Consider the following 27,578-nt stretch of genomic DNA (forward strand, 5'->3'; position numbering starts at 1 on the left):
GCATCTGAGACCTCCCATAAGCATTCAGGTCACCCGTGCTGCCCTGGGATGAGCCACTCACATAGAAGTTCAGAGTTGCTGAGAGTTTAAGGGCCGCAGGCAGTGGGTCCTCCTATTCCATGTGGTACCAGCTCTTGCAGGATCTGCTAGATGTGGTCCACCATCCCCCCGGGACAGATGCAACCTTCTACAGGACTGCATCTCTGACATATGCCGGTACGATGACCGATGTTGGAATACCCTCGGCCGATGCCTACGCATCTGTGATGCTGCTCCTTGAACAGCAACAGGCCCAACTTCTCCCTCCTCGGCAGGGCGCTAGTCTTGGCAAGATGCTGCAACATGTTGGTGTCACTGCCACTGTTTTATGCCAATAATTAGGATAGCCAACTCGATAGGCTCCACGATTCTCCAGACCATGCACTTCAAAGAAGAGAAAACCACAGCGAGCTTCAGGGGTTTATGAGAGAGTTCTGACCCTCCTCCCTCAATTTGTCTGGGACTACCAGCCAATGGCAGTAGGCAGGTGCCTCAATGTCATCCCTCACACTCTCCACTTGGACCACATCTCCACATTGGTCCCTGTCAATTCCAGCAGGATGTAGTGCGTGGACCTGCCAGGGTCTCAGTGGCACCCAAACAGCCATGGTTTCCCTCCCCCCCCCCCCCCCCCACACCGCCAAAAGAAACCTGGCATCATCACGTCAGAGGGCAGTCGAATGGTGACCAATGTTTGCATCCTGAAGAGGGATGCTGCCGATGCACCCTGTCATGACCTTGAGCACGTTGCATGATGATAGACGTCACCATCACATCTTGCATTGGGGGGGGGGGGGGCACAGTTATCTGTGCGATGTTGCAGCTTTACTGAGAATGTCAGCTTAATGCCTGGGACATTGGCTTGTGAAGGGTAAACAGTTGGCCTCCACTAAATGGCAATGCTTTTTGGCTGCACACTATTTAATGGCATGATCAGCCAGGGGAGGCTGGGGGTGTCTGTTCAGCCAAATGTCTACCTGTTGTGGCAAACGAGGCACAGCTGCATCGTGAGGCCATCAATTAGCATATCCAGCTCATTCCTGGAGGGCACACTTGTTTCTCCCAGGTGACAAGAGGTGCAGAGTTGAGCAGCCTTCCATGACCCATTGAGATCTACTGTTGCACACAACCCCCTCTAACAATTGGTTTTGGCTTTCTGGGCAACTTCTCCCCTTTGCCCTCACACCATTGCTTGAGTGTGGGTTCCAATAATACTGCAGTCATCCTCCCCCAAGACCCTTCTGGCTGCATGAGGGGTGATGCAACCCATTCCTGATTCCCCACTCTGCCCTGACAGCCCTACCTCTCATGGGACCCCACCCGGATAACTCACAGTCACTGAGCCCTTAGTGGCTAGCCCCCACTAAGGAACGGCTCTCCCTCAGCTGCAATAGGAACAGTAAGAAGTTTAACAACACCAGGCTAAAGTCCAACAGGTTTATTTGGTAGCAAAAGCCACACAAACTTTCGGAGCCCCAAGGGGCTCCGAAAGCTTGTGTGGCTTTTGCTACCAAATAAACCTGTTGGACTTTAACCTGGTGTTGTTAAACTTCTTACTGTGTTTACCCCAGTCCAACGCCGGCATCTCCACATCATAGGAACAGGAACCCAGGACAGAGGACACGGGAAGTGCTGGCTTTCATACCAGCCCTCACAACCCCTTTAAAGCAAGAAGCGCTCCGACATGAAGGGAAGGTAGGACCTGCAAGTGACCCATCCCGACACCATTCCTGAAATGACGATTCTGGGAGTCGCACCTCAGCCCTGAGTTGAACATCTATGCCCCCACCCCCCCAGACCTCCGAGTCCTCTGGTGCCCCCTGAGAAGTGAACGCCTCGGAGGATGCTGGCTGCCTGGGTGCTCACTTTGGAAATCCCCCTCAGAGGGGAAGGCACCAGGTTCACACTCATGTAGAGCTGTTGTAAATGGTGCTGGTGTGACGTCACACTGAATATCCAGTGAGGGGGGGAAAGTCTTGGAGAGAGTGCTCGCTAATGACATGGATTAAGATGAGCTTCCTGGGATCCTGTGGCAAGTTTCACACTACTCCGCCAATAAGGGGGCTGGAAGATCGGAACTCAGAAACTTGCCGGCCCAAATGGTGTTTTCTGAGTCTCCGGATTTTGAGCATGTGGTGAACCATTGTTGGTTACCACCAGGAGTGCTGAGCCATGGTTGGCCAGCACTATGGGTCTGTAGATATGTTACTGTTGGGGTTAGGGTTGGGCTGTTCTACCTGTTAATATTGTCCTATGGTACACCCCAGTTGGCTCCGCCTTCCTGGAGATGTATAAAGGCCACTGCTCTATCTGGTGACCCTTTAGTCTGGGATTGTATATAGTATATAGTAGCTCCGTTATTGTTGGTAATAAAAGCCTTTATTTCCCGGGTACAATCTAGCCTCCCGTGTGATTTATCGCGCATCAGAGCACATGCTGCCGCCCCTACGGATGGAGAGTGCGGGCTCCAAATCGCACCCGTAAGATTTACAGGGGGCTTGACAGGATAAATGCTGCGAGGTTGAGTGTTTAGGACTTTAGAGTAAGGGGGTCACCCATTTAAGACAGAGAGGAGGAGGAATCTCTTCTCTCAGAGGGCAGTGAAACTATGGAATTCTCTCGTGCAGAGGGCTGCAGAGATCGGCTGTTAATTATGTTTAAGGGAATCAAGGATTATGGGGATAAGGCGGGAAAGTGGAGTCGAGAATTACCATAACAGATCGTGGTCTCATTGAATGACAGAGCAGACTTGGTGGGCCAAATGGCCTACTTCTGTTTCTCCATCTTATGATCTTACTGTACAATATGAGTTAAAACAAACATATTGATGTATTCACATGTCATTCGATGGTTTCTGCTCTTTTATTAAAGACACGAGGCTGAGTAATTTTTGGATAATAACAGATTGAGGAATTTCACATGACTTGGTGACTTTATGATGAACATTTCAAATCCCTTGCCATTCTCAAAGTCTAACCATTTTATCCAAATAGTTTAAGATTAAGTTTAAGTTTATTTATTAGTGTCACAAGTAGGCTTACATTAACACCACAATGAAGTTGCTGTGAAAATTCCCTAGTTGCCACATTGCTTGCGCCTGTTCGGGTGGAGAATTTAGCATGGCCAATGCACCTAACCGCACAGCCGAGCTTTCTCTCCAGATTCTATGGCACTCTGGGGGCATTGGTTTTGCCGTAATGGTGGTAGGGCAGAGCTTGGTAGTGCCAGTTACCTCAGCTCCACAGAGATCGGGGGGCAGCCTTTTTAAAGAGGACACCTCCATCTGCGCCAAACCACCCCGAATCCCCCATGAATACAATGATTTATTTCCCCCTTGCCCCTGTTTTCAGACTGTGGGAGGAAACCGGAGCACCCTGAGTAAACCCACGCAGACACGGGGAGAACGTGCAGACTCCACACAGACACTGACCCAAGCTGGGAATCAAATCAGTGTCCCTGGCACTGTGAGGCCACTGTGCCACCGTGCCGCACCGCATGGGCACGGGCGGGAATACTAACTTCCAGACCAGTCTTGCCCAAGCTTTTTCTAAACATGATTATAATCTAGACATGGTGCTGCTGCTGGTTGGATTGGCACCTGGGCGGCACAGTTATTAACTTCAGCACCTGTTGATTAAAGAGAGCATTGGGGGCATGTGAAAGATACCACACACTAAAATGTTACCAGTTACGTGGAGAGAGGAACAACTTCCAAAAAATTATTGAAGAATAGAGAAGCCACGAGGTGAGAAAACCAGCGTGCAGTTCTCCAGCTGCACAGCCGAGCTTTCTCTCCAGATTCTCTGGCACTCTGGGGGCATTGGTTTTGCCGTAATGGTGGTAGGGCAGAGCCTGGTAGAGCCAGTTACCTCAGCTCCACAGAGATCGGGGGGCAGCCTTTTTAACGAGGACACCTCCATCTGCGCCAAACCACCCCAAATCCCCCCATGAATACAACGATTTATTTCCCCCTTGCCCCCCCCCACTCCCAATAAGCTCCAGGATAACCCAGCCCATGGATAATGAGAAACCCCCGCCCTCACAAACACTGGGGCAGTGCCAGGAGCTGGACCAGGGCAGCGGGTATAACCCTCTCCCCCCCCCGGGGGTTTAACTTAGCTTTATGCCCCTGCTGGGTTCCCCTTGACTGCCTCACATTTTGAAATATCTGTTGTAAACCTTGCTGATGTGTTGTCATATCGGTGAGGGGGAAATGCCTTCGGTGGGGGGAACATATGATAAGGAAGCCACTTAGTCGTATGTAAATTTATTACAATGTATTTAAGTCGTTACATCACCAATGAGGGTGGGGAGAATCGGAAAATAAGATCTTGCCGGCGAGAATCTGATTTTCCGATTCTTGTGAGATTTTGCACCCATGTCTCTGTTTGCACTCATGGTGGATACAGGAGCGAAATCGCCCCTTATGTGTGACGACCTTTGACACAGAAGCAGTACAGAAAGGACTGTTCTTAAGAATGTTATAGAAGGACTTTTAATGGTTTGCATCAATTGTAAAGGGACCAAATTAAATTTTCTTGGATGATAAAAGATATGAGTCCATGTGACCTGCAAACAGTACGGGCAAGAAGAAAATTAAGACATCAGAACATAGAAACTAGAAGCAGGAGTAGGCCATTCGGCCCTTCGAGCCTGCTCCGCCATTCATTTTGATCATGGCTGATCATCAAATTCAATGTCTTGATTCCCCATATCCCTTGGTCCCATTCGCACCAAGAGCTATATTTAATTCTTTCTTGGCCTCAACTACATTCTGTGATCGTGAATTCCACACATTCACCACCCTTTGGGTGAAGAAATTTCTCCTCACCTCAGTTCTAAAAGATTTACCCCTTATCCTCAAACTATGACCCTAGTTCTGGATTCCACCACCGTTGGGAACATTCTCTCTGAATCTACTCTGTCCAAACCTGTTAGAATTTTATAAGTTTCCATGAGATCCCCTCTCACTCTTCTAAACTCCAGTGAATATAATCCTAACTGACTTAATCTGTCCTCACATGACAGACCTGCCATCCCAGGAATCAGCCTGGTAAACCTTCACTGCATTCCCTCTATCGCAAGGACATCGTTCCTCAGGCAAGGACACCAAATTGCGCACAATACTCCAGGTGTGGCCTCACCAACAATTGCAGCAAAACATCCCTGTCCCTATCGTTATGAGGGACAACACACCATTTGCCTTCTTTACTGCCTGCTGTACCTGCGCGCTTACTTTCAGTGACTGATGCACGAGGACACCAAGTTCTCGCTGAGTATCCACCTCTCTCAATTTACACCCATTCAAGTAATAATCTGTCATCCTATTGTTGCTATCAAAGTGGATAACACACTTGTCCACATTATACTGCATCTGCCATGCAGATGCCCACACACTTAGCCTGTCCAAATCACACTGAAGCATCTCTGCATCCTCCTCACAGCTCACCCTCCCACCCAACAAGAGACAACAGTGATTTGGCAAATGAGAGCTGCAGCAGAGGGGAGAACAGAAAAGGTACATTTACCAGGAATAACGGTGGAATTTTATGGCCCCGTCACAGTGGGAGTGGGATCAGAAAAAGCGACAAGCCAGTCAAAAAATCAGAGGATTTCGTTGTCAAACGTGAGTGTAATACAATGAAACAGGACAGAAAGCCTATGACAGGGTTAGAACAAGAATTGTGTATTGGACAATTTTACTGCTGCTGCTTCTGTTTTGCTGGCTAGACCATTTAGCAGAGTTTATTAAAGGGATCGGAAAAAGGAGTCTCTGGGGAATCTGTGTTTTCAAGACTATCATGAACCCAGCCAGGCAGATTGTGCAAGAGTGTGTTGTTTGGGTGGCAGCTGTCTCTTGGGTCCTTGAATGGAATACAGCTGCGGATGAATGTGACTTGTGGGCCCTACTAATTGAGTGGGAAAGGGAGAGTGCCAACATACCAGAGGCTGAGCTCGAGAACTTGGAAACTGCAGATGGTGCAGTCTATCTGCAGGGGGTGATGCAGGTGCTTGTGGATGTGTAAAACATATTTTTGTATCAATTACTTACAGTGAAATTTACTTTTTAACTTGAAGTATCATTTGCCTTGTTAATTCACGTTTAACTTAACGTGTGTTGCCTTGGTTTGAGTTTTCCGAAGGTACAGACTCAATTTTGATATCCTGCCATGAGGTCAGGTACAGTTATGCTCTGTATTTGCAAAGGTAGAACCTTTTAATAGCAGTTTCAGAATGAGTTGCTTCATTACGGTAGCACAGTGGTTAGCGCTGCTGCTTCACAGCTCCAGGAACCTGGGTTCGATTCCCACCTTGGGTCACTGTCTGTGTGGAGTTTGTGAAACTATCAATTGGCTTTCATTCCAACTGATCTGGGTAATTCCTGGTTTAAAACATTCATTTGAGGCGGCATAGTGGGTTAACACTGCTGCCTCACAGCACCAGGGACCCAGGTTCGATTCCCGGCTCGAGTCACTGTCTGTGTGGAGTTTGCACATTCTCCCTGTGTCTGCGTGGGTTTCCTCCGGGTGCTCCAGTTTCTCCCACAGTCCAAAGATGGGCGGGTTTGGTGGATTGGCCGTGCTAAATTGCCCCTTAGTGTCAGGGGGACTAGCTAGATAAATGCATGGGGTTATGAGGATAGGGCCTGGGCGGGATTGTGGTTGGTGCAGACTCGATGGGCTGAATGGCCTCCTTCTGCACTGCAGGTTTCTATGATTTAACTTGCATTGGCTCTTTTCATTTTGAAGTATAAGTTACTAATGGTGAAGAAGTCTTGTTGGTAATCTCTTCACCTGGGGGTAATTTAGTAAATTTAGTTGTTTTGGTTTGCAGTTTCTCCACAAAGATTAGAGTAAAATGTGAGAGAGAAATCATGGTGGATTATTGATTACCCACCAGGACCAGCTCCTTGAGTTACTATTCTATAATAAATTAGATTTGCAATGTGTGTTGCTCGATCCTTGGACGATATATGATGCAGGCGACAAGAGTCTTGTCCGCTGACTGAAATTCTGCAAAATAACTGAAAGGCCGATGACAATGTCACTTTCCAATGTGGAAATGTCAAATTCAAATTCTCCAGGTTAGAACGCCTGCAATTCTTTACAGCAAAGCATAACCAAATGAACACTCTCTTGAAATATTGAAAATCAATTCGTTTTTAAATAAGTTTTTGGCCAACTGATAACCTCTTCATTACCATCCCCCCTCTCCCCCCTCCCTCTCCCCCTCCCCGCTCTCCCTCCTCCCCCTCCCCGCTCTCCCTCTCCCCGCTCTCCCTCCCTGTTCCTACCCCCCTCCCCCTCCCTGTCCCCCCTCCCCCTCCCCTGTTCCCCTCTCCCCTCTCCCTCCCCTCTGCCCTCCCCCTAACTGTCTGTGTGGAATTTGTGGAACTATCAATTGGCTTTGATTCCAACTGGGTTTTATCGCGAGGGGGATAGAATATAAAAGCAGGGAGGTCTTGCTGCAACTATACAAGGCACTGGTGAGGCTGCAGCTGGAATACTGTGTGCAGTTTTGGTCCCTTTATTTGCGAAAGGATATATTGGCCTTGGAGGGAGTGCAGAGAAGGTTCACCAGGTTGATACCGGAGATGAGGGGTGTAGCTTATGAGGAGAGATTGAACAGATTGGGTCTGTACTCGTTGGAGTTTAGAAATCTGAGGGGTGATCTTATAGAGACATATAAGATAATGAAGGGGCTGGATAGGGTAGAGGTAGAGAGATTCTTTCCACTTAGAAGGGAAACCAGAACTAGAGGGCACAATCTCAAAATAAGTGGGGGCCGGTTCAGAACAGAGTTGAGGGGGAACTTCTTCTCTCAGAGGGTAGTGAATCTCTGGAATTCTCTGCCCATTGAAGTGGTGGAGGCTTCCTCGTTGAATATGTTTAAATCACGGGTAGATAGTTTTCTGATCGATAATGGAATTAAGGGATATGGGGAGCAGGCAGGTAAGTGGAACTGATTCGCTTCAGATCAGCCATGATCTTGTTGAATGGCGGGGCAGGCTCGAGGGGCTAGATGGCCTACTCCTGCTCCTATTTCTTATGTTCTTATGTTCTAACCCCCCTCCCTCCCCCTCTCACCCCTGCCACTCATGCTTAAGAGCTTCCATGCAAAGCAATTGGGAAATCCACACTTATCTATTTGCTTAAACTGAAGTGCACACATTTCCATATTGTCACATTACCCGCTCCTAAGTCCACTGAAGTATTCATCCAGCAAACACACAAATTGGCTTGCAGGGTTGTCTGTAGCTGAATAGCAGCTGTAGTAACTTCTCACAGTTCAATTGATAAGCCAAGCTAGGCGTTTGATTACATAACCAAGGACCTGCCTGATTTAGCTGTTGGATTGTTAAGTTTTGTCATAAAGGATGAACACTGTCTGTGTGGAGTCTGCATGTTCTCCCCGTGTCTGCGTGGGTTTCCTCCGGGTGCTCCGGTTTCCTTCCACACTCCAAAGATGTGCGAGTTAGGTGGTTTGGCCTTGAAAAATTAATCCTAGTGTCAGTGTCGGGGGGTTTAGCAGGGTAAATATGAGGGGTTATGGGGATAGGGCCTGGGTGGGATTGCGGTCAGTGCAGACTCGATGGGCCAAATGGCCTTCTTCTGCCTTGTTGGATTCTATGATTCTAAGTCATATTAGACTGCACTCACAAGATTATTACGTATACACAAGAGTTTGGCTTTATTCTTGGGCTAGTGAGAGGGAAAATTAGACACTCTTGATTGTTATCTGGTGAGCCATTGGAAAGTTTGTGTACATGCACATTGAATGGGGCAGGACTGGGTTCGACTGAGATATGCAGCAATTTAATAGAACCTCAGCAGTGGTACCTGCTGCTACTTTTGTGAGCAACTGTTTTGCTCATTACTTTAAGGTAAAGAAAATGTCAAGCTTAACCTTTGGTGCAGTCTTTATAACATGTCCCCAATTATTGGCATTTCAAAACTGGAGCATTTTTCAATTTCTTTCGCATTTTAGTTTAGGATAAACTTAAATATTAGAGGTTGCCTGTGGAGTGCACTTAACCATGTATTCACTTTAGGTGGATCAGCACCATACACCTGAGCCTAAAATACATTACAAACTGGTAACATTTAATTGTAGATTACATGGAATTTACCTGCAGATGGTGCTATGCTTTCAGAAAGGGGTTGTTGCAGGACTACAGGGATTTTTTTGCTTATCATCTTATTGTGTGCGTTTTTTGATTTTACAGAGTTTAGGATCTGGATTCTAGACTTTTAGATTTTTCACAACAATTTACAGGCTGGCTAAAAACACAGGTTGCTCACATGTATAATGGCGCAGTTAATTATATAACAATTCTATTTGCACTGGTTGTTCAATTAAAGTCATGATATGGAGATGCCGGCGTTGGACTGGGGTAAACACAGTAAGAGTTTTAACAACACCAGGTTAAAGTCCAACAGGTTTATTTGGTAGCAAATACCATAAGCTTTCGGAGCGCTGCTCCTTCGTCAGATGGAGTTCCATCTGACGAAGGAGCAGCGCTCCGAAAGCTAATGGTATTTGCTACCAAATAAACCTGTTGGACTTTAACCTGGTGTTGTTAAAACTCTGACTGTGTTCAATTAAAAACAGACAAGAGCCAATTTAAACATGGAAATTGTGGCCCTATGCCTGTTATAGCACAGTACCTCAATTGCAATTTTTATTGTGAAATGGGTGGCAAGTGCAGGGCATATGCCAGACTCACTTTCCCTGCGCACCTAGGCCTCAAATGTATTTGTCTCAGATTTTTATGCAGCCAGGATGAGAAAGAGTGCAGGATGTTCTGCCACAGGGAGACAGCTGAGCTGTTGATGACAGCCTGGTTGATGTCAGCAACTCACTGGGAAATGTTAATAGGCTTGCGCCTGAAAATGATTCAAGCATCTTCACTGTCACATTTAGAGAACACGGTTTTTTAAGGTTAATCGCAAAAGAGCCAGAGAAATCTTCTTAAGTTAAAGTTTATTTATTATTGTCACAAGTAGGCTTACATTAAAACTGCAATGAAGTTACTGTGAAAATCCCCTAGTTGCCACACTCCAGCGCCTGTTCGGGTACACTGAGGGAGAATTTAGCATGGCCAATGCACCTAACCAGCACGTCTATTGGACTGTGGGAAGAAACCGGAGCACCCGGAGGAAACCCACGCAGGCACGGGGAGAACATGCACAGACAGTGACCCAAGCCAGGAATTAAACCCCCTCTGAAGCAGCAATGGTAACCACTGTGCCACCATGCCATTATACAGCAAGTTATAATGATCGTGGTGGCACAGTGGTTAGTACTGCTGCCTCACAGTTCCAGGAGCCTGGGTTCAATTCCGGCCTTGGGTGACTGTGTGGAGTTTGCACGTTCTCCCCGTGTCTGTATGGGCTTCCTCTGGGTGCTCTGTTTTTTTCCCCCATAATCCAAGGTTATGCAGATTATGTTGTTTGGTAATGTTAAGTTTCTCCTTAGTGCCCCAAGAAGCGTAGGTTAGCCATGGGAAATGTCTGGGGTTACGGGGATAGGGCGAGGGAGGAGGCCTGGGTGAGATGTTCTGTCAGAGAGTTGGTACAGACCCAATGGGCCAAATGGCCTCTTCTGCACTGTAGGGATTCTACGATCGGTAATACACAACCTGAAAGGATGGTGGAAGCAGATTCAGATGCTTGAAAGGGGAAAAACTACAGGAGTATGGGAGAAGAATGGGACAGTGGGACAATTGGCCTTTTAAAGAACCAGTACAGCCACAATGATTGAGGAGACTTTTATTTCTGTATGTACAATTCTATATTTGCGGGGGAGAGGGAGGCATATATTTGCCATTCCAGTATAAAATTTCATTAATTGTATTCACTGGCTTCAGCTTAACTAACTTGCACGGCAATTTTGTAATTCCGAAAATCTCCAGGACTGGCTGACCCTGTCAGAGAGATGAAGGTGTCATTGTATCTCTGGTCATGTATAACTGGTTTAAAAATTAATTTAAAATGGGGCTGAGCCCTTTGATGGCACAATGACTCAGACAGAGCTGAATTTCTTGATGTGTGCTGAGTTAGCTGATCTTGGTGGTTGTGACAGTGGCATTGTAGTTTACTCAGGAAAGTGGGGTGTGGAAATTGGGGTTTCTACTTCCGCTGCCCTCTCCAGCAATTGCTACTGGGCAACAACAACAATTTGCATTTTTATAGCAGCTTTACAGTAGTCAAACATCCCAAGGTGCTTGATCATAGCATTCTCAAACAAAACTAGACACCAAGCCATATAAGGAGTGGTTAGGACAGATGATGGCACAGTGGTTAGCATTGCTGTCTCACAGCGCCAGAGACCCGGGTTCGATTCCCGGCTTGGGTCACTGTCTGAGTGGAATTTACATGTTCTCCCTGCGTCTGTGTGGGTTTCCTCCCAGAGTCCGAAAGACGTGCTGGTTAGGGTGCATCGGCCATGCTAAAGTCTCCCTCAGTGTACCCAAACAGGCACTGGAGTGTGGTGACTAGGGGATTTTCACAGTAACTTAATTGCAACGTTAATGTAAGCCTACTTGTGACACTAATAAATAAAGCTTGGTCAAAGAACTAGGTTTTAAGGAAGAGAGAGAGGCAGAGATGTAAAATGAGGGAATTCCTGAACTTAAGTTTAAGTCTATTTATTAATGTCACAAGTAGGCTTCCAGTAACACTGCAATGAAGTTACTGTGAAAATCCCCGAGTCGCCGCACTCCGGCGCCAGTTCCTAGTCAACTATTAAAATCAGGGCTGTGTAAGAAGCTAGAATTGGAGGAGTGCAGACATCTTGGCAAGTTACAGGGTTGGAGGAGATTACAGAGAGGCAAGGCCAAGGAGAGATTTAAAAATAAGAACATAGTAAGTTAATAAAAGGCAACTATTGCCTAGAAACAGTATCCCAGCGACAAATCAAAATTTACAAGATAAATAAAAATGAAGGCAGCTGAGATCTTTGCTATGATGCATATTTTCTGTGGAGCTGAGATTTCAGACCAGGCTATAACATGTACTGGGTGTTTCCTGGAACATTCCCCAGCCAGAGGCCAAAATGTCTGTCTTCAGATATTTCGGTAACTTTCATCTACTTACACCAATTGGTTTAAAGACTGATTTGAGGAGCTGGAGACCTACTTTCCATTCTGCTTCTGGTGGTTTTTTGATCAAGCTGTTTGGCTTCATGAAATTCTGTTTGACTTCAACTTAATGAATAACTGACAGGAAGTGTTTATCAATTTGCTTTATATGTTCAATTATTTATGCAACTTGCATGGGTCTGAGCATGTTCATCTTGAGAAATTACGCTCTGGCTGATATAAGGGAAGAATTTGAGCACCTGTAAGAGGATGTAGAGAATATATTGCATATTTACATATATTTTTTGATTTGATTTATTATTGTCACATGGACATGTGCACAGTGAAAAGTATTGTTTCTTGCATGCTATTCAAAGCATACCGTACACAGGGAAGGAAAGGAGAGAGTGCAGAATGTAGTGTTACAGTCATAGCTAGGGTGTAGAGAAAGATCAACTTAATGCAAGGTAAGTCCATTCAAAAGTCTGATGGCAGCAGGGAAGAAGCTGTTTTTGAGTCGGTTGGTACGTGATCTCAGACTTTTGTGTCTTTTTCCCAATGGAAGAAGGTGGAAGAGAGAATGTCTGAGGCGCATGATTATGCTGGCTGCTTTCCCGAAAGTGTAGATGGAGTCAATGGATGGGAGGCTGGTTTGCGTGATGGACTGGGCTTCATTCACGACCCTTTGCAATCTTAATACATTTACATTTTCCCTTAATTTTATTCACTATTTTTCAGCAATGTTATTCCTGTTCTGCTGAAGCTGATAACTTCTCAATGTTTAAGTACTCCATTCTAACATCCACCCAATATATTGCTGGGTGGAATCACTACTTGTGTCAAATTTGACAGCAAACATCAGCAGGTTATTTGACTGTGAAAGGCTTCAATTTCAAGTCCAATCTGTTTTTCTGTTTGCCCTGGATCCACACATACGCACTTTACAGCAGGGAGCAGTCAATTGTGACCATGGGCGGAATTTAATGAGAACGATTCCAAGTGTCCAGCTAGTGTGAAAACGGGAGAGTTCCTGATCTGTTTTTTGTGTGAGTTTTCACACTCAATCTTACAGATTTAGACATTGAAAATATGGTCGAGACCATTTTTAGCCACAAGAGGCAGTGGGCTGGGCTTAATTCATCAGCCAGCCTGCAGAGGTAGCTATTGTGCATGCTCAAACTTCTGTGTCTGCACATGCACAATTTCAACAACAGGGTCTGACAGAGAGAGAGAGCTGTCAGGCCCCTGCTGTTGCAGGCAGCCTCACAAGCTCTCCCGCCCCGCAATCGCAGGGGCCCATGGCCGATTGCGAGTCCCAGACCAATCATGACCCCCCCCCCGACACTGATCTGATCACCTGCAGAGCGGCAGTGGGCCCACCTTTCCCCCAATCCGATCGCCCGCAGAGTGTGCTGCACCCCGCCCGTCGATCTGATTCCAGGAAGAGTGACAGCAGCCCCCCTTCCCTTTGCGATCGGTGGGCAGTGCCTAGGTGCCAGGCTGGCAGTGCCAAGATGCCAGGGTGGCATTGCCAGGGTGGCACTGCCCAATGGGGTACCGCTCCCTTGCCCTCGGCCTCCCCAGGGGCCTCAATGTCCTCTGGTTTCACTGGTGAGCACAGTAAGAAGTCTCACAACACCAGGTTAAAGTCCAACAGGTTTATTTGGCAGCACAAGCCACAAGCTTTCGGAGCACTGCCTCTTCATCAGGTGAGTGGGAGTTCTGTTCACAAACAGGGCATATAAAAACTCAATTTACAAAATAATGGTTGGAATGCGAGTCTTTACAGGAAATCAAGTCTTAAAGGTACAGACAATGTGAGTGGAGAGAGGGTTAAGCACAGGTTAAAGAGATGTGTATTGTCTCCAGACAGGACAGTTAGTGAGATTTTGCAAGCCCAGGCAAATCGTGGGGGTTACAGATAGTGTGACATGAACCCAAGATCCAGGTTGAGGCTGTCCTCATGTGTGCGGAACTTGGCTATCAGTATCTGCTCAGCGACTCTGCGTTGTCATGTGTCATGAAGGCCGCCTTCACTGGTCCACTGGTGAGGCCAGCATGACTGTTCCCCGTTCATATGGAGCAGGTGTTTTCCTTGCCGGAGAGAACCTCTCCCAGCGAGGCTATAAAGGCAAGTGAGCCCAGACTCGCCGGGCTCGCTAATAACATGGACATAAAGTGATTTTACTATAGCCCTATAAAAGTGTCAATTATCTGGATCTTTAAAATATCAATCGCAGAAACAACAAGCACTTGACACCACTTTGTCTTCTGGAAATAAACATTGTGCAATTCACATAATAGATTACAGAGAAATGGATGTCAAGAAAGTAATGTTTTCCTTTGGATGCAGCTGTTTCAACAGACTAAAGGGTGTATGTGCTCTCAACCAACACTCTCAATGCATTTTTGGCCAAGAGTCTAGACATCTATATGTCTGCTGAAGCATAGAACATAGAACATTACAGCGCAGTACAGGCCCTTCGGCCCTCGATGTTGCGCCGACCAGTGAAACCAATCTAAAGCAGCTGTGCCCAAGGGGAAACATTGTTGATCAACAACTCTTTCTCCGTGATCTATTGGTACAATTAACAGAATGTTTACTTGCACAGGATAAAGAGATGTCAAGTGTCTGTTCTTTCTCCTATTGATACTTTAAAGGTCTGGATGATTGGCACTTTTATAGGGCTGTGGTAAAAGCACTTTCTTAAAAAAGATTATGAATGACTTTTTTAACGCTTTTTCACACGTGTTTGTTACTATGGGTTAATTGGTTTTGTGCAGGTTGTATATACCGGATGACTAGACGTGGATGTGCCATAGGTTGATATGGGGGGTATGAGGGGCCATGGGGAATATGTGGGAGGGGGACATAGGTTGGCAAGAGAATGGTTAAGCCCTTTTGAGCCTACTTTTCAAAGTTTCCCTCATCCAAACTATGGTTCATGACATCTCTTGCGTGTCCATGAAAATTGCTGGGGACTAGGCGATACCAATCCCTGCTTTCGGGCTGACCAAGTCAGAAGTATGGGGCGCTGGCTCACACCAACTCACGCACCCTTAACCCATGCTGGTAAAAGCTGTGGGTGCTGGGAATGGGGCCAGGAATCGGATCCCGGCTGCCAATATGAAAGATCCATGGAGTCGCTGAGACTCTGCAAAAATCCAGCCCAATCCTGAAGTCCCATCTTCCCTCTCAGGTGGGGAACACGATAAAAGATCCCATGGCCATATTGCAGGAAGTGCAGAGGAGCCTTCTGGTACCCTGGCCAGTGTCACTAACATAGATTATCTGGTCATTTATCTCTGCTATTTGTGCAGCCTGGCTGTTCACAAATGACCCCCTGCTGCATTTCCCCCTCATCACAACAGTGACTACAATTTAAAAGTATTTACAGGCTGTTTAGTATTTTGTAATTTAAAAAACACTTCATAAATGCATGTTCTTTCATTCTTATCCTAAGCCTAATCATTACTTCCCTATTTGTCTGTCAGCTCTCCTGTGATTTTTCAATCGCGATGGAGACTTGGCTTATTATTTTTGTTCCTCAATTTAAAAAGAACACTGTAAGGTTATGTTTAAGCAGTGAGATTGAGAGTTTCAGCTCATGGTGCTACCCCCTCCCATACTATATAATTTCATACACAAAATTATCTACTTCGGGATATTATTAAGATGAAGAGCAGTGGTTTTTGCATGTGTCACGGCAGCCTCTGCCCACTAGTGGGAAGTTGATATAATTAGCACTGGCTGTGCAAAGCCGAACATGGAAATATATCTTTCCCTTCCGCTCGTCTCCAAGACATTGTTCGGTCAAAGATCTGTTGAGTTGACGTGAGTGAAGTACTTTGTGAATCCTGCTCCGTAGCCTGCGGTTTCAGCAGGAATCAGAAGTTTGTGTGTGAGTGGGAGAGAAGAGAAAATCCAAGTCAAAACCTGCATTGTGGTGCAGCAGGTTTAGTACATAATTAGATGCCTTCATGATGTAATGAATTACATAAGTGCAAGTTATTGTGACATTTTGTTTTCACATTGTGTATAAAAGCACCTCTGCCTAAAAGGTTATCCCCCAAGTCCATAAATGGAAAAAAATAATGACATTATGACAGAAAGTTGGGTAGGAACTTTTGAATCTATTAATAATTAAATAAGCTTTCAAACACTTTGCCACTATAAACATTTTTTTAAATTCATAGAATCCCTACAGTCAAAAGGAGGCCATTCGGCCCATCGAGTCTGCACCAACCACAATCCCACCCAGGCCCTATTCCCGTAACCCCACATACTTACCCTCCTAATCCCCCTGACACGAGGGTCAATTTAGCACGGCCAAACCACCTAACCTGCACATCTTTGGACTGTGGGAGGAAACCGGAGCACCCGGAGGAAACCCAAGTAGACATGGGCAGAATGTGCAAACTCCACACAGACAGTGACCCGAATCCGGAATTGAACCCAGGTCCATTGTGCTGTGAGGCAGCAGTTCCAACCGCTGTGCCACCGTGCTGCCCAAATTGTCCCCATTTCCGGAAGGCACAAATTTAGAGTAGGTGTGATTCCAAAGCACCGACAGTCCTTACACCCACCCAAATGGACATTCTTATGCTTACAATAAAAGTAAACATTATCGATTCAGCGATGAGGATATTGCAGCCCAGCCTTGTCCACTCCTTAATTGGCATTCACACACATAGACAGGATTGAATATGGGATTTTGTTACATGCTGCATTTGCTGAGTGATCCATTGAAGGAAATCTAAATCTACTTTATTCAAAACAAGATTAAAATTTTGCTGCAGATGATGTGGCATTTGGTGCCCAAAATGGTTCTGAAATAGCATAGTTGTTCTTGGAGACAAAGCCACCTGAAACTTTCCAACTGAGATGCTTAGTCATCAATGCTCGTTTTGATTTTGTTTCTTTTGTTGCCAGAATCTGACTTTGTTTCTGAAATTTTAACACCATTGATCAACTAATCATTCCATGCTGTGATTACATCACCAGCTGCAGCCCAACTATCCACACAGCTGCAATAATACTATATCCGATCCTACAGAATTCAGCAGAAAATACTCTGTCATATTGCCAACCAAGTGATGGTCTGTGTGGAAGTTAATTTTCCTTGCATGTGCAATCTAATATTCAGTTTTAACACTTGGTTTAATTTGCAGTAGAGATGTTATGTATTTTACTTGTACCAATAGTAAAGCATTTTGGTTAGAGTTCACAAGGTTTTTCAGTGAAGTTTGCTTACTTATTTTGGAAGGGTTTAGAGAAAAATAGGTAGATTCACTCTCTTTATGTGTGTTTGGTTAAGAGGTATGGAGGAAGTGTTTTCTTCCTTCGAAATGTAAATTTTTAGGTTTGTTACTTGGCATGTGGCAGCCTTGAACTCCCACGATTGCTCTTGTCAAGGGTTGAATTTCTGCTGTCTGTTAACTAAAGGCTTTTTTTTGTGTGTTCATGTGATATGGACGTCACTGGTTAGGCCAGCATTTATTGTCCATCCTTAATTGCCCTTGTTCAGAGGGCATTTAAGAGTCAACCACATTGCTGTGGGTCTGGCGTCATGTGTAGACCAGACCAGGTAAGGACAGCAGATTTCCATCCCTAAAGGACATCAGAGAAACGGATGGTTTTTTTACACAATCAGCAATGACCTCATGGTCATCATTAGACTTTTTAATTCTGGATTTTTATTGAATTCAAGTTTCACCATTTGCCATGGTGGCATTTAAACTGGGTCACCAGAGCATTACCCCGGGTCTCTGGAATACTGGTCCAGTAACAATACCACTATGCCACTACCTCCCCGCTGGATGAATTTATATTCCACCAATTCTCACTGATAAGTTTGATCCATAGCTCCATTTCCTCAATGCACAATTTCAGCAACATTCTCCTGAAAGCTTTCCAAGCTCCACTCAATACAATCTCCAAATCAATTCACCAATCAATTCCAAGCTGCATTAGATCCAATTTACATATTACCCCTGTCCTTGATGGCTTTCTAATCCCCAACACAGAATTGAACAATGTCGTCTTCAATTACAAAACCCTCCAAGGGCTTGCCTGACCCAACCTCTCTACCAACCCTCTGTGCTAGACCACACCCTCTGTGCTAGACCACACCCTCTGTGCTAGACCACACCCTCTGTGCTAGACCACACCCTCTGTGCTGGACCACACTCTCTGTTCTCCTTCCATTGTATCAAATTTTTCTCACTCCTCAGCTTGAAAGGCCTTCTCAAAAGACGCCTCTTCGACTAATCGGCCAGTCATTTTATACTCAATCTGCAACAGCTCACCATTAGCTTCTCAAGTCCAATTAGGGATTTGCAATAAACACTGGCCTTACCGGTGACACCAACATCCAATCCATCAATTTTTTAAAAGTCCATTTTTGCCTCCAGGAAATATTTTGAAACAATTGATCCGTTAATTTCACTGTAAGTTTTAAGTGTTGCTTGTTTCTGGATGATCTTGAGCCACAGAACATTGTTTGAAAGTGTGTCCAGTGATGCTTGCTATTTAAACCATAAGACCACAAGACAAAGGAGCAGAATTAGGCCACTCAGCCCATCGAGTCTGCTCCGCCATTTAATCATGGCTGATATTTTTCTCATCCCCATTCTCCTGCCTTTTCCCCATAACCCCTGATCCCCTTATTAATCAAAAACCTTATCTCGGTCTTAAAGACATTCAATGACTTGGCCTCCACAACCTTCTGTGGCAAAGAGTTCCACAGATTCACCACTCTCTGGCTGAAGAAATTCCTCCTCATCTCTGTTTTAAAGGATCGTCCCATTAGCCTTGAGGTTGTGTCCTCTGTTTCCAGTTTTTCCCTACTAGTGGAAACATCCTCTCCACATCCACTCTATCCAGGCCTCGCAGTATTCTGTAAGCTTCAATAAGATCCCCCCTCATCCTTCTAAACTCCAATGAATACAGACCCAGTGTCCTCAACCGTTCCTCATATGACAAGTTCTTCATTCCAGGAATCATTCTTGTGAGCCTCCTCCAAGGCCAGTACATCCTTCCTTAGATACGGGGCCCAAGATGGCTCACAATGCTCCAAATGGGGTCTGACCAGAGCCTTATACAGCCTCAGAAATACATCCCTGCTCTTGTATTCTAGCCCTCTTGACATGAACGCTAACATTGCATTTGCCTTCCAAACCGCTGACTGAACCTGCACATTAACCTTAAGAGAATGACTCTGATTTCCTAAGCATTTCCCCATTTAGAAAATAGTCTATGCCTCCATTCCTCCTCCTAATGCATAACCTCACACTTTTCCACATTGTATTCCATCTGCAACTTCTTTGCCCACTCTCCTAACCTGTCCAAGTCCTTCTGCAGCCCCTCCTGCTTCCTCAATACTACCTGTCCCTCTACATATCTTCGTATCATCTGCAAACCTAGCAACAGTGCCTTCAGTTCCTTCTTCCAAATCGTTAGAGTATATTGTGAAAAGTTGTGATCTCAGCACCGACCCGAGGCACACCACTAGTCATTTGCTGCCATCCTGAAAAAGACCCCTTTATCCCCACTCTCTGCCTTCTCCCAGTCAGCAATCCTCTATCCATGCCAGGATCTTACCCTTAACACCATGGGCTCTTAACTTATTTAACAGTCTCCTATGCGGCACCTTGTCAAAGGCCTTTTGGAAATCTAAATAAATCACATCCACTGGTTCTCCTTTATCTTACTTCCTTGTTACCTCCTCAAAGAACTCTAATAGATTTGTCAGACATGACCTCCCCTTGACAAAGCCGTGCTGACTCAGTCCTACTTTATCATGCACTTCCAAGTACTCCGCGATCTCATCCTTAATAACTCTAAAATCTTCCCAATGACTGACGTCAGGCTAACTGGCCTATAATTTCCCATCTGCTGCCTCCCTCCCTTCATAAACAGTGGTGTTACATTAGCTACTTTCCAGTCCTCTGGTACCCTGCCTGCCTCTAGTGATTCCTGAAAGATCACCACCAACAATTTCCTCAGCTATCTCTTTTAGAACCCTGGGGTGTATGCCATCCAGTCCAGGTGACTTATCCACCTTCGACCCTTCCAGTTTCCCCAGAACCTGCTCCTTAGTGACGCCCACTACACTCACTTGTGCCCCCTGATTCTCCTGGAGCTCTGGCATCCCACTGGTGTCTTCCACCATGAAGACTGATGCAAAATAACTATTCAGTTCCTCTGCCATTTGTTTCCTATTAGTTCCACTCCGGCCTCATTTTCCAGTGGTCCAATGTCTATTTTTGCTTCTCTTTTACCTTTTATATATTGAAAAAAACTCTTCCTATCTTCTTTTATATTGCTAGCTAGTTTACACTCATATTTCATCTTCTCCCCCCTTATTGCTTTTTTAGTTGTCCTCTGCCCGCATTTAAAGGCTTCCCAATCCTCTGGCTTCCCACTAATCCTCGCTACTTTGTCTGCTTTTTCTTTTGCTTTTATGCTGTCCTTAACTTCCCTTGTCAGCCATGGATGCCTCGTCCTCCCCTTAGCATGTTTCCTCCTCCTTGGGATGAATTTCTGTTGTGCCTCCCGAATAACCCCCAAAAACTCCTGCCATTGCTGTTCAATGTCTTCCCTGCTTGGTTCCCTTTCCAATCAACTCTGGCCAGCTCCTCCCTCATGATTGATGTGTAGGTGTGAACTAGCATTAGAGAGAAATTGCAAGATGAAATTAACCTGAGCATTTGTCAATGAGTTTTTAAAAATTAACAAAGTGTTCCAAGCTCCATGTAACCAGGTATAGCACATTGCACAGATGCACCAACCGTCCCACTTGTTTTGTTGATCTGCCAACTTTATCATTTGAGATTTTCTTTCCCTCAAGAACTTCCTTCTCCTGAAATGTTCGACTGTCGTTGGAACAAAGACATCAGCCTTTACATCACCTGTAGTCATTCCTCATGTATGAGCAATATCAGTAAGGAGGGGTTTCACAACAAGTGGCAGATCACAGCTGACCTGATCTGAAGTTCACATATAGGTATTTCCCAGCAGAGGTTACTGGAGAGTGCTTAGGTGTTTGAATCTTGGTTAGTTCCTCCTCTGTCTTCCGGACAGACGCTAATTGTAATTCCCAAGTTTCGGTCCAAGCCAGCATCAACTCAACGCAGACATTGAATTAAACTGATAAACCTTCTGGTCCATGTGGCTTAGGGATATCCAGCTGAGAGCCTGAGATGCTGTTTCTTCCTTGTAGGTGCTCTATCTTATGAGTGTGTGTTTGCCACAAGTGTCAACAGCTCTCCAGTGCATATTCTTCATCTAGGTGCTTAATCGTTGAGTGGAGGTAGAGGGCACTCATCCGATGTCCACATGAATGCATTCTTTATCAAAGTGTAGATGGATAGTATTCAAGAGTGGGGGCCATGCTTCATTTACCCCAGTCATTTCCCTTACCCAGCCTACTAGCATTGAGCCTAAGGTTGGCAATTAAATCTGTATCTTGCTGTTCTGTGATTTAATTGTACACATTGCCAACTGAACCAATTTGTGAGCCTCCACTTATAGTCTCCTTTTCTAAATACAGTGATACAATGATTTATGTTATCAGGTGCTAACATTGTTATTTAAGTTGCTCTGTTGTGTCACTCATAGTAAACACTCGATCAAATAACTTAAATTGTTCTCAATGCTCAAACTATCAAGAGCAATGCTAGTGCCTATAATTGTGAAGCTACAGTCATTATAAACATTGTTTTCTAGAAAAAATAATGTTTGCTTAACCTTTCCATCCACAGACCATGTATTGTTGACATCTTTGGTTACTATACATCATCACAATCTTGATCATATTTATATTTTTAATAATTTGGCAATAAACTTCCATTACGGATATCCAGTCCGATGCAGTTACTTAGGAAATGGATCCCAAGGCATTTCTGGAGCCTGAATGGATTTCACTTACAACTCTTAAACTGGAAGAAATAACACTCCATTGGACTGGATCACAGTTTAGGTCCTATTGCTGTCAAAATAACAGAGAGTTTAATGGGGCTCACCGTTATTAACGTGTAAATGGTCCAGCAATTGCACTAAGGTGGAGGGAGATACCCCTGTAATTTCAAATTTTCACAAGTTACTGGATGATATGTATCACTCCACTGCTAGCTCGCAAAAGAAGGGCAGCTCTCCCTTAACCTCACCCATGAGTTACATGAAAATGTTGATTTATGCATTAGCTGTCAACTAAACCTGCTGCAGAAAGATAGTGCTGTGACTTTACAGTGTAATCCTTTTCTTAACAAGGAGATTTATATTTCTGCAATGCCAGTTAACCTCTCCCTACCAGTTAGGAAACAATTTAAACTATGGATTCTCATTCTTAGAGATAGCAAATTATTGAGATTTTCAAAATTTAAAACATAAATTTTTTCTTACTTTTCCTATTTGTCTCTTTTCCTCCTCTCTTAATCCAATCTTCCTTTCTGTCTATTCCTCTTTCTGGACCTGATTTGACACTAATATAACTACAAAAAAAACTACAAAAAGTCGTGAATGTAGCCCAATCCATCACGCAAACCAGCCTCCCATCCATTGACTCTGTCTGCACTCCCCAATGTCTCAGCAAAGCAGCCAGCATAATTAAGGATCCCACGCACCCCGGACATTCTCTCTTCCACCTTCTTCCTTCGGGAAAAAGATACAAAAGTTTGAGGTCACGTACCAACCGACTCGAGAACAGTTTCTTCCCTGCTGCTGTCAGACTTTTGAATGGATCTACCTTACATTAAGTTGATCTTTCTCTACACCCTAGCTATGACTGTAACACTACATTCAGCGCTCTCTCATTTCCTTCTCTATGAACAGTATGTTTTGTCTGTATAGCATGCAAGAAACAATAATTTTCACTGTATGTTAATACATGTGACAATAATAAATCAAAGCAAATCAAATAATCTATTCTCTTCTTTTACTTTCTCAATCCTTAATCACATTGGTGAAGGTTACAGATTACTGGGCCCAGATGTGTTGTTGCCCCCTCTGTGGTATTAACAACTCACTTTCAGTGACTTACAGGATGAAACTGCTGGACGTGAAGGATGAGGGCAAAGTCTAACTACCAGAACAAGTTTATTGTCTTTCTAATCTATTGTACTTTTCAAGCCATTCATGCCAATTCAGGTTCATTTGAACTCTGAAATTCAATACACCCCACACCATAATGTTCCAAAGTCTCAACTGTTTAGTTATTAACAAATCCACCCTCTGCTGCCTGACCTGCCATCTTGTTTTGGGCTGTACCTCAAAATTAGGAAATCAATTGACTTAAATTGCTCCCCACTTTGTCGAGATGACATTGTGCACTCTACAAGGATCCAGATGTGATTCCTAATACAGAGGCACAATTTATCTCATCCTGGGTCACAATGGGTAGTTTGATGTCCCTGGATTTGGGGAGAGGGTTATCAGCCAGGTTTAGCATTCCTGTTTTCTGCTCAGTAGCTCAAGGAAAGTTTGTGCTGGTTGTTAGCTGAGGTCAGAATATTTGTGATGGCCTTCAGTCAAATAGCTAGGATTTCCAACTCTTCCATCATCCTCCCATAATCAAAGATTGACGTCAGAAAATGCTGGAAATACTCAGCAGGTCTGGCAGCATCTGCGGAGAGAGAAACAAAGTTAATGCGCCGGGTGAATGACCCTTCAAAGATTGTTCTCCCAGGCACTGCTCAGGAGAATTAGGAGTTTGCACAATCACACAGCACGCTGACCCTTTAAACGTCCTTTAACTTGTACTTTTATTCTGTTGTCCAGCAATTGGCTGTCAAGGCTTTTTAAAACTAGCAACAAGATGGAAAAACCACAGTCTCTCCGCCCCTTCATGAAGACAATGAAGTTTTTGTGAGTGGATTATGATTTGTTAGAAAGACTTGCCAACAGCAGCAAGTTTATATTTTAATTGGCTTCCTATAAGAGGTCATTTTCCAGTTAGACATAAGCGCAAGTAGGTTCCAGACTGTCTGCTGATATTTATTGCCTGTTTTATATAGTTGAGCATCAGAAAGTTGGATCTGAGAAGTGAGAGCTCGGTGTTTATGTTATTGTATTTAATGTTTAAAGAGAAATATGGACATGTGTGTGGACAGAACAGTGTTTGCTGTAGAGTTTCAGGTGAATGTGCTGGGATTAAATGTGCAAGATTTCTTGCTCCACCAGTTTGATCTTTTTTCCCCCATTACAGTTCAAGCTAAGGTGATGTCAGGCTGAAGCTTCCTTTGCGTTATAGAGGAACAGAAGGAGGCCATTCAGTTAGATCATTGCTGATCTGTATCTGAACTTCATCCACCTGCCTTGGTTTTGAAACCTTTATTAACTTCATCTAACAAAAATCTATCTATTTCAGTTTTGAAAGGTTCAATTGGACTCAGCTTAAACAGCTTTTTGGAGGGCGACTTCCACAACATTGTGTGGCGGTGTTTCTGATATCACCTCTGAACAACCACCTTCCAATTTTATGGTCATGTCCCTGGTTCCAGATTCCCCCACTAGAGGGTACAGTTTCTCTCTACCTACTTTAATCACAAAGACATCAATTAGATCATCACTTCACCATTTATACACAAGGCAACACATGCCTAGTCTACACACCCTGCCTATTATAATTTTATAGCCCTAGTATAATGCTGCACCCACAAAAGGTCAATATACTCTTCCTGAGGTGCATTACCTGGAACTGAATGTTAGATAGGGTCAAATAGGAGCTGACTTCTGAAAGATTTGTGAATAATGTCACCAATCATAGAATCTTGGAGCAGGAATCATGTCTACAAGAGCTGTCCACACCCCGCTCACTGCAACAAGCAGGTTTGCCATAACATTTGCAAATTGCAAAAAAAGGTTACAAGGTCAAAGGCTGACCCGACACCTAGCCTGTTCGAATTAATTATATAGATTGCTAATGAAGAATGAGCAAAGTACTAAAGGACACCTATGGAATAATACTTCAGCAAGATCGAGCATCTTCAAGAGGGATATTGGAGAAGGCACAAGGGACAAGGGGTGGCACAGTGATTTGGAACAGTCTCACAGCTCCAGGGACTCAGGTTCAATTCCCAGCTTGGGTCACTGTCTGTGTGGAGTCTGCACATTCTCCCCGTGTCTGCGTGCGTTTCCTCCGGGTGCTCTGGTTTCCTCCAACAGTCCAAAGATGTGCAGGTTAGGTGGATTGGCTATGCTAAATTGTCCCTTAGTGTCAGGGAGATTAGGAGCGTAAATACGTGCGGTTACGAGGATGGGGTGTGGGTGGGATTATGGTCAGTGCAGATTCGATGGGCCAAATGGCCTCCTCCTGCACTGTAGGGATTCTATGATTCTAAGTCAGTGGAATCATGTGAGCCCAGCTATATGTTTGATCATTGTAACTGTGATCATCTGTTCATCTGCCAATCACAAACCCATTCCTTACTAGGACTTGCTTCTGCCTTGGTGACCCTGGAGAATATAGCTGCTAATACCTAAGACACTAGGAACAGTAATATTATTTAAATGTTAGTTTCCTTTGTTTTCTGGTTTAGTTGCTTGTTAGTTTACAATTCAATACAACTGCATGCAAGTTCCCCTCCAAGCTGCACACCATCCTGTGTCACCACCGCTCCTCCATATCAGTGGCTCAAAATCCTGGAGCCCCTTTCCTAACATCACGGTGGGTGTTTTCCATACCACATGGACTGCAGTGATTCAAAGCGGCAGCTCACCACCACCTACCCAAAGGCAATATGGGCAATGAAGGTGGATTTAGCCAGCAAAACTCAGAATAGTAACAATAGCTGTGCCCCTCTCTAAAAAAAGGTGCATATTTTGTTGGATGATATTGGGGCAAGCGACCTCTTTTCATGGATTTTATCAGGGGAGGCATCCAGATCACCAACAACCTGTCCTGGTCCCTCCACGCCAACGCTATAGTTAAGAAAGCCCACCAACACCGCTCCTTCCTCAGGAGGCTAAGGAAATTTGGCATGTCCGCTACAACTCTCACCAACTTTCACAGCATTCATTCTGGTTGTATCACAGCTTAACAACACCAGGTTAAAGTCCAACAGGTTTATTTGGTAAGCAAATGCCACTAGCTCGGAACATCGGGCCATCGGGATGTCCCGAGGCATGGTACATTGGGGGAACCATGCAGACGCTATGACAACGGATGAATGAACACCGCTCGACAATCACCAGGCAAGACTGTTCTCTTCCTGTTGGGGAGCACTTCAGCGGTCACGGGCATTCTGATCTTCGTGCAAGCGTTCTCCAAGGCGGCCTTCACGACACACGACAGCGCAGAGTCGCTGAGCAGAAACTGATAGCCAAGTTCCGCACACATGAGGGCGGCCTCAACCGGGATCTTGGGTTCATGTCACACTACCTGTAACCCCCACAGCTTGCCTGGACTTGCAAAATCTCACTGGCTGTCCTGTCTGGAGACAATACACATATCTTTAACCTGTGCTTAACCCTCTCCACTCACATTGTCTGTACCTTTAAGACTTGATTAGCTGTAAAGACTGGGATTCCAACCATTATTCATTATTCTGTAAATTGAGTTTGTGTCTTTAGATGCCCTGTTTGCTGTTTATGAGCAGATCTCCCACACGCCTGATGAAGGAGCAGCGCTCCGAAAGCTAGTGGCATTTGCTACCAAATAAACCTGTTGGACTTTAACCTGGTGTTGTGAGACTTCTTGCTGGAAATCCATCCCATTGTTGGAACCAGTCCAGTGTGAAGGGTTATTGAATAGGCAGCGACGGTGGCTTTATGGGTGACAGCCTCCACCCTCTCTCCCTGCGCCCCAATGCCTCCAGTCACAAACCGCCATATTAGGACTGCCGGAAGCCACTGAGGGGGGGGGGGGGGGGAAGGGAGCGGCGAGCGGACGGCCCCGGCTGTCCATCAAGCAGAGGGGGGGGGGCGGGGCCGGGCCGGGCTGTTCATCAGGCCGAGAAGGGGCGGGGCCAGACTGTCCATCAGGACGAGGGGGCGGGGCCGGGCGGTCCATCAGGCCGAGGAGGGGCGGGGCCGGGCTGTCCATCAGGCCGAGGGGGGCGGGGCCGGGCGGTCCATTAGCCGAGGGGGGCGGGGCCGGGCTGTCCATCAGGCCGGGGGGGGGCGGGGCCGGGCGGTCCATCAGGCCGAGGGGGGCGGGACCGGGGCCGGCCTGGTAGGTGGGCGGGGCCTGGTGGGCGCGTGCGCAGTGGGCACAGGGCGTTGCTTCCGGCGGTGTGAGTGAGGCTCGAGCCCGGCGGCAGCGCGACACTCGGAGAGCAGCGCGAGCGAGGGGGAGAGGAGCCAACTGGAGGTAAAGGAGGAGGACAGAGGGGGGGGACACCGAGCACTCGGGCAGGATAGAGTTTAAATAATAAAATGTCCCGAGGCTGGAGAACCTCGATGGGAAGAGGGTGGGGGAGAAAATATTTGTGATTGTGGAAATCTGGCGTTGGCGCC

At 45.5% G+C, this 27,578-nt stretch overlaps 1 protein-coding gene across 3 annotated transcripts in view; it reads left to right on the top strand.

Annotated features, from left to right (window-relative positions):
• Window positions 1–27,578, top strand: part of LOC144502902 (coronin-1C-like) — a 189,877-nt gene that overhangs the window by 17,529 nt on the left and 144,770 nt on the right. Inside the window, exon 1 of one of the 3 annotated variants that reach the window (XM_078227314.1) lies at window positions 27,321–27,432. The exons of the other annotated variants lie outside the window; for them this stretch is intronic. The gene's annotated coding sequence lies outside the window, so the exon portion shown is untranslated. Of the gene's footprint in view, window positions 1–27,320; window positions 27,433–27,578 lie in introns of those variants that run through there. 3 annotated transcript variants of the gene reach the window in all.

Source organism: Mustelus asterias, chromosome 13 (assembly GCF_964213995.1).
Source record: "Mustelus asterias chromosome 13, sMusAst1.hap1.1, whole genome shotgun sequence".
Taxonomy (NCBI): domain Eukaryota; kingdom Metazoa; phylum Chordata; class Chondrichthyes; order Carcharhiniformes; family Triakidae; genus Mustelus; species Mustelus asterias.